This window comes from Pteropus vampyrus, unplaced genomic scaffold (assembly GCF_000151845.1).
Source record: "Pteropus vampyrus isolate Shadow unplaced genomic scaffold, Pvam_2.0 Scaffold818, whole genome shotgun sequence".
Classification (NCBI taxonomy): domain Eukaryota; kingdom Metazoa; phylum Chordata; class Mammalia; order Chiroptera; family Pteropodidae; genus Pteropus; species Pteropus vampyrus.
The window spans coordinates 504,325-512,831 of NW_011889599.1; the positions used below are offsets into that span (position 1 = coordinate 504,325).

Below are 8,507 nucleotides of genomic sequence, written 5' to 3' on the forward strand. Positions count from 1 at the left end.
AGGACTTCGAGGCAGATCAGAGCAGGTGCTGGTTCTCGAGGAGCCTCCCAGTCTAGATAAGGAGTAGATGAATAAACAGACATCAAGCAAGCAGTGTCAAGGGGCTGTGGCAAGGGCCTACCAAGGCTTTGGAGTTCACCATGGGAACAGAAGAAGAGAGGCTGGTGGCCAAGAAAAGTGCTGCAATGCAAGTGGCCTGTGAAGGGAAACACATCTCATACACAGATATGTACGCATTGTCTCTCTGCTTAAAACATTCTGGGGCTTCTTATCGCATGTGGTATATATTTTAAAGGCCTTACCATGGCCTATGAGACCCCATATGATCTGGTTCTGCCCATTTCTCTACTTTCTGATTTGCTGATGTATATTCTTAGTCTACCTTCACTCTGTTTTTCAAAGGAAGGAACATATGGTATATACTTTTATGTATTTTGCTTTATCACTTAATATCTCTTGGAGATATTCCATATCAATATATGGAGAATTCTCTCATTTTTTATGTTAATAAATATTCGAGTTAATTTTATTTTTGAAAATATTTCCAAAAAGGGGTAAAAAGTGTGAGGTAGGGCCAGCTAAATCCTCTATTATTGTTGATGGTTACTTGAAGTACTTCTTCCATTCTTTTCATTGTAGAATATTTAGGGAGGTAGAGAACACAAAAACATGTCTGTGCTCTTATGGGATCTTTTTCATTTAAAATTTCAGAGAGGCCTTTTGAGCTATGCTTCCCTTGCTCAGGGCTGCTTCCACGTCTGGAAGTGTACTTTCCCTTCTAATAAAACTTTTCTACTGTAAAAAAAAAAAATTCATAGCAAAATGTTATTTTCATGTTCTCTGAAACTTTAACTTGAATTCTGTCAGTTCCTATAAAAAATGCAAGGAATTTCTTCTTTTCCACCAAAGTCAGTTTGTGTAAAGCTTTCCAAAACATCACTGTGGTGGAAATTGTCATATCCTTGTCTGTAATGAGCATTCTTTTCAAATGTTTCCCAGTCATAATCTATATTTCTAGTAATCACATCCTTTAGGTCTTCAAGATGGAAAAATTCAATAACCTGCTGGTAAAATCCTCTTTGTAAGTCTTCATAAGCTGCCTTTAGAGAGATGTTCAAGATGTAATTAACTGTCATATTTAGAAACAATCTGTCTTGTTAGTCTGGTCAACAATTATGCAACTTCTATTAGAAATTAAGTTTACATCATTTTTGTCCCAATACATATTAAAATCGATATAAAATACTTCTCTAAAATCATCACTTTCATCATCTAGAAGTGTTTGCAAACTCTTTCCCAAAACAGGAGTGAGCTTTTTCAAGTCTTCCAATGATAGTGTTTGGTCCGAAAGTTTCTTAAACAGAGCCATTGGGAAAAGGATGTTGGCAACATTGCAACTGAACAGGGAAAATCCACATAGAACCCCAAAGAAATATCTCTTCTCAAATTTAGGACATCACATGTTGGAAGCCTCTTCAGGATCCATACACATCCCATATTCTGACCTGTTCATCTTTTTAAACAGACAATGGAAAAACTCTGCCTTGACTCCTCCAAAGTCATGTCTAATTTCTCCACTAAATGAAAGAGCTCCTTCCTTAGATCTTCATTCTCAAATTGATTTACCTGACTCAAAGCATTCTCAGTCAAGTGATTCCTTCTGACTGTTAAAGGTAGGCATCAAAGCTAAACTGGACCTTCCATGTTCCACAATTCTGGCTACTACATATAAGTTCTAAATTTTTCTCCTGTACTTTTGAAAGTGAGTATGCATATAATAGTTTAATTTTTGACAGACTATTAAAGGTAAACGGAAAATGACTGAACATGACAGGACACTAGATGTCTACTGAAGTGTCTGAGTTCATTTTCCAAGAGGACCTTCTATATGAGGCTCCATAAAAAGCAAACCAGTGAGTTAGTTCATTTACTTTGGAAATATTTTCAGGCAGTTGACTGTTAGTCTGATTTACTCTGTGCAGCTTTTTCAGTATTTCTAGGAGAGCTTTAATGTGACAGTTATTCTCAGCACTTTCAGTACAATAATGCAGTTGAGCAGTGATGGCTCTTTTAAATGTCTAGGCATTTGGCGAAAGCAGATTCTTGCAGAGATGCCCAATATTCCTCCAAAACCCTTGAAGATTTATCATTTTACAAACAGCCTCTGTAAACAGACCACCAGGCTCTCCCAGTTATTAAAATCAAGTATCATGGGACATTCTGGATGAAGAAAGAAAACTTCTAAAGCTTCTAGATGTGGAGAATGAAGTGAAAGATTTTTGAGCAGACTATCCCTGAGACATGTGGTTATCGTGTTAGTAATCTAGTCCTTTCAGGCTAACTTCTTAAAGGTGTTTCTTGCTTTATTTAAATCCAAATGAATAGACATCGTTTCTGTAGCTATTCTTTCTCTTACAAAACTTCCAGTCAGACAAGCAGGAGATGAAAATATCTCTCTGATTTCCCTTTTTGTATGTTGCCACTGCCTAGCACTCCCCACATCAACAATCCACCTCTTTACAGTCCCTTCATTCAGTGTAGGAATTTTCCTCAGAATAACATAGGGATTCTCTTTTTCCATTCAGAGCAAAATGTTTTTATTCTCTCCAACAATCATTATTAACTCCTTTTTTTTTTCTGAGGTAGAGCTTTCAAATTTCAGTTCTTCACTTGATGGCAATTTCATGGGAAGTGGTATCAGCTGATTATGTGTTTCCCAGTTGTCCTTCTTTTCCAGAACCAGAAGAAAAGACCCTCCCCAAATCAGAAACATAGATAAGTGTGTGCCTCCTTCCACATGCTATCTGGGTCACTCTATTCCCAATGAGCTCTGTCACCAAACAGGTGCTTAACTCATTCTGTGTTGAATTGTGACCAAGCTGCCCTTATTTTCCAGCATTAAAAGTAAACACCAGCCCATTGTCTGTGAGCAGGGCAGTGTAAGGGCCACCACAAGCAAGAAATTCAACTTTCTGTTTGTACACTGCTTCAATAAGGGAAGGAAAACCTTTATTGTCAGTGTGATCCAGGCCTAGTTGTCCCAAATTATTTCTTCCCCATGAGTAAATGTTTTCAAATATGGATAAAGCCATGCTGTGGGCTTTTCCTTGCAGATATGTGAGCCAAGCGGACTACTGAGAGGTGCTCTCAGTAGTCCTGTGGTGTCAGGATTGAGGCAAATATTTTTCCAACTCCGAGCCGGCTGTGTAAGTTCTTTCTCCATGCAAAAGGCTCACCACCTTTTGAGAATGCAAGAGAATGATAATCTCCACATATGATCTGAATTACCTTTTTTCTTGTAAAATTCAATGAAACCTTTCATGTTCTATTCTATAGTTGTATTCAAATGGTTTTCCATCTGAGGATAGAATCAATATGTTCTCTGCTCTTTGGTCCATGGAATGTATCTTCATATTTTTCCCCCTAATTTAATGTACTTTGGCTTCCTGGGGTCATCGCTCTCTGCCAGCAGCCGGTACATCTCCACAATGACCATGCAGTGCTTCAGCACTGCGAGGCACTCATGCGTGCAGCACATCTGGTACGTCACTTCAGTTCTCTGGGGCAGTGGGCTGTGGAGACCTGTGAAGCTGAGGAAGAGTCAGAGTTGCATGCTCCCAGGCTCTTCAACAGGACAGATGGTGGGCAGCCAGGACCTCTCTCATTTTTTTTATTATAGATGCATATTATTCCATTGACTTGATGTTCCATACTTTATCTAACCAGTTCCACTTTGATGGAAACTTGAGTTAAACTTTCGTGTGTGTGTGTGTGTGTGTGTGTGTGTGTGTGTGTGTGATGTGTTATTTACCACTAAAAGTAGTAAAGATCTTAATACCAAAGGCCTTGTTTTTCTTATATCCTCAGTCCCTAGCAATGCCTAGCGCATTTATTCTCAGTAGATAGTGTATTGAAAAAATGCAGCACTTCTACACTTTTCTCATTGGTTATCTTATTCACATCCATACCCATTGCTACTCTCAAATTTGCTACTCAGGCTACTCTGAGGGATCCAGATGCCTGAATACTTCATCTCTCCCTCAGCCCAATATCCCTCACTGCCTCCTCCACCTCTTCACTTGGATGTCCCATGGAGATCCTCTGAGTCAGCTTCTCCAGAACTGAACTCCTCACTCCTAACCACCTTCAACCTACACTTCCTTCTAGGCTCTCTCTCTTCCTCTGACCTTTCAAGCCTATCCTAATAGCACCAGGTCTTGTCCATGTCCCATTGATGTAACAAGCTTTCTTAAGTGAGTTGTATGCATGGATCAATAAGTCACAATCCCTGCCATTCCCTCCACACCTAGCCTCACATACAACCCAAGCTTAGGCTTCCTTCCCTCTCACCTCCAGCAGGACACCAAGTTACTAGAGGACTCTTAGAACAGCTGTGATTGTGTCATCCCTTTAATAACTCTGTGAGATCTATCCCCACCCCACCCACCAAACCTGTTCTACTAAAGGTCTTTTATGTAACTGTTCCCTTCCTCCTGATTTTGTATAGGCCCTATTCTGGTTATCTATTGCTGTGTAACAAAGCAGCCCAAAACGTAGTGGCTTAAGACAAAATTTATTAGCGTCTCTTGATTCTGTAGTTTGGCTGGGCTCAAGGGTTAATTCTCACTTGGGGCCGCCGGTATAATTGCAGTCAGCTTTTAGTTAGATCTGCAGTTATTTGAAGTTTAACATGTCTGGACATCCCTAATAGCTCAGATACATGGCTAGCAATTGATGCTGGCTGCTTACTCAGTGTTCAGCTGGGGTTGATAAGAATACTTATACATGGTTTGGACTCACAGCATGGAGGCTAGTTTCTGAAGAGGGGCTTCTGTATGAACATTTCAAGAGTTCTGGGCAAAAGCTGTAAGGCTTCTTATGATCTAGCAGTGGCAATTACAGGTTATCACTTCTGCTGCATTCTATTGGTCAAACAAGTCAGTATGGCCAACCCAAATTCAAAAGGAAGGGAAGTAGATTCCACATTTCAAAGGAGGAGCAAAGAATTTACTTTAATTTACCATAGTCTACTTTCTGGACACAAATTATTTATATTTCTCTCATGAGCAAAATATACTCACCTCCTCCCAAGAACCCCAAAAGTTGCATCCCAGTACATCATTGGTTCATAATAGATCTTGTCATGTAAATCAAGTCCAGGTGCAGATGAGGCTCCCCAGCTACAATTCTTCAAGAATGACTTCTTGATTACTGTTTCTCTTGATCTGAAGACCTATGAACTACAGATATGTTATCTGCTCTCCACAGACCCAATAAACAAAGTTGACAAACATAACCAGAGTAGACACTTCTGTTCAAAAGGGGGAAAAATAGGAGTGACAAAGCTACTATTAGGTCATAACAATTCTGAAATCCAGTTAGGCACATGTTGCTAGTTCACTGATTAGGGTTCAGTCCTGGTTCTTGGGAAAGATTCTCTGCAGCTGTTGACTCCACCTCTTGGCTCCTGGGATTCTTCTGAGTCCCTTTTTTATTTCATAAGAAGTGGCCTACATTTGCATCTGAACCTTCTCAGCTGGCTTCTTAGAAGATTGAAGGTTTGCACGGTTTTTTTTCCTCTCTCTCTTTTTGTTTTTGTGCTCTGCCTTCTCTTGTGTTCTCTAGTTGCTACATTATCTTCAAACCTAGCACATTGAATGGCGGCAGAATGAGGAGGAATTATCATTTCCAATTTCCATTCCCCTGAATACTCTGTAAATGGTACTCATTGAGCACTTACTGTGTCCCAGCACTTTTCTAGGAATCAAGGATAGAGCAATGAATGAAAAAGAAAAAAATCCCCACTCTTATGGAACTGCCATTTTGTGGGAGAGATGGAGAATAAGCAAACAAGCAATATAAAGAAACAAAAAAAGCAGGAAGGGAGATAGCTAGTGGGTGTTTTGTAGAAAGGGGAACTTCAGTTTTAAATAGGGAAGGCCATTCTGAGAAGATGTCATTTAAGTCAAGACCTGAGGAAAGAGAGTGGCCATAAAGATAACTGATGGAAGAGCTTTCCAGATAGAAATACAACTGCAAAGGCTTGAGTTAGATGTGTGCGTTCTCTTTTCTTAAATTAATATAGTTTGAACAGACTGGTCAGACGGGACATTAGGAGATGAGGTCAGAGAGGTATTTGGGGGTCAGATGGGGTAGGACTTTTTGCTTATAAAGCCTTTAGTTTTTACTGTGACCTATGGAAAGAGTTTGAGTAGGAGAATGATATGGTTCGACATTTTTATAAAATTACTCTGGCTGGTGTATTGAGACTTGGTAGGAGATGAGGTGGGAGCAGGAAACCAAGGTTGTTGTTGCAATAATCCAGGTGAGAAATGATGAAAGTTTAAACCAAGTAGTGGCAGATAGAAAGAAGTCACATTCTGGATGTCTTTTGAAGGCTATGGAGGAGGGATATAAGAGATAGTGGAATTCGATTAGTTTCCTGGGACTGCTGAAACAAATCATCACAAGCTTTGTGGCTTAAAACAACAGAAATATATTCTTTCAAATACATCTCAAATATAAGAGTCTAAAATCAAAGTGCCACCCTCTCTTTTTTATTGCCTCTTTCAGCCTCTTTCATTCTTTGGCTTGCGGCTACTTAATAAAATCTCTGACTCCATCTTCACATGGACTTATTTGTGTTTGTACTCTGTATGTCTCTTTTAAGAACATTTGTAATTGGTTTAGGGCCCACCTGGATAATCTAGGATGATCTCTTCTTGATATCCATAATTGCATCTGCAAATACTCTTTTTCCAAATCAGGTTACATCAGGTTCCAGAATGTGGACATATCTTTTGGGGGTGGGGGTCACTATTCAACAGTAGTCAAGAATGATTACTAAGTTTTTGGACTGACCAACTGAAGGAATGAAGTATGCATGAACTAAGCTAGGAAAAGACTAAGAAGAGCATATTGTTGAAGTTCTAAGTTGATCTTAATGTGTTCAGATAGGGTAGGGTGACTCACTCTCCTAAGTGCTCTTGTAAAAAAAAATGCACAGGTATCTTTTTAAAAAGAAATTTAGGGACAGTTTATTTAGATATTGATTTTTCAAACTAGGAAACGTAGTCCTTTATATTAACTGAGAATATGTTCCCAAATGGAGGGAATAAGGCAGGTTTCATAAATGCAAAGTTGCAAAGAGCTGTTGATAAAAGAGATGGTTTGTTAGGGGAAATAAGACCGTAAACTTACATCATTTGTTTTCTGATTGGAGGGGCAACTAGCCTTTCAATGGCTGGCTGACTCAGTGATCAGGCAAGTGGGGTCGTGAGGTGAGAATAACGAGTAGTATATGATTAAGAATTTAAGTCCTAGTTTTGGCCCAGTCCTGTAGAATAAAAAGCCTTTCTTTGATCACAAAATCATAGTGTGGACAAAAAAGGGATTTTATGGAAAGTAATGACACAAGGTGATCTGATCATAAATTCCTGACTGGGCAGGTCATGGTGGGTAGTCATGTCCATAGTCTATAACTTCTTCAGAGAAAGATTTTAAGCCAGCTCTGTCCATTTTTTTAGTGAATCTAGGTTAACAAACCTTTGAAATGCCAGAAGTAATACACCTCAAAGGAGGTATTAACTCTCAAGAGAGCACATAATCTTATTAAATATCCTGCAATCCAATTCCTGCCTTGTTTTCTCCACTATTCCTTATGTCCCCTCAATTTTGAATTCATAAAAAAAGCTGCAAAGCTGTTATTTTCCAGAGCATTTGAGATCTTGCTCCCCAACATGGCGTATGTCATCGGTTTGACTCAAATCTTCTAAAAATTCTCTACGGAAGGATCTTTGGAAAGATGGCAGGGTGAGAAACATCCCCAGATCTCTCCCCTTGGAACAACAATAAGCTGAACATCTAAAACTCAACGAAGAAACACCCAGATGGCACACTAGCACGACTGAGCATGGGATCTGCGCATGGGAGCTACCACAGGTCAGAACCCCAGGTGTAGGGCGGTGGACTGGGAAAAATAAAGGAGCTGCCTCTCACAGTCATCTAAGCTACCTGTAGGAGGAGGGGAATGAGAGAAAGAGTGGCGAGTTCCCTGAACAGCCCTGCCTGGGAAAGCTGTGAGCTCCCCGCAGCCGGCCGGCAGCAGGGCCTAGTCATCAGGGCAAAAGGCAGAGAAGGAAAACAGCAGAAAAACAGCAGTTGACTTTTGTCAGCTACGGTTGCAAAACCAAGGCTGAGCCACAGCTCCCAACCCCCAACCCAGATGGCCCCTCCCCTCATACCCTCCAAGACTGAACACCATGGAGCCCCAGGAGAATCTGAGCAAATACTACTGAAACTGTTGCTAACACTGACGGGGACTGAAACTGAGGGTAGCGAGCATGATTAATTATCTATTAGAAAATAAAAAGACGTTTTTAAGGCTTTATATAAAGTAGGGATCCAAGGGGCTTGACACCAACTACTGGAAACCAAAAGAAAACCACCTTCTTTGCAACAGGCTAAAGAGAGACCTTTATATAATAAATCGTCTTTCTGGAAAAAAA

At 40.0% G+C, this 8,507-nt stretch overlaps 1 pseudogene; it reads right to left on the reverse strand.

Moving 5' to 3' along the window:
* Nucleotides 1-526: 526 nt before the first annotated feature.
* On the reverse strand, nucleotides 527-3,613 carry LOC105309708 (annotated as a pseudogene).
* Nucleotides 3,614-8,507: the final 4,894 nt, after the last annotated feature.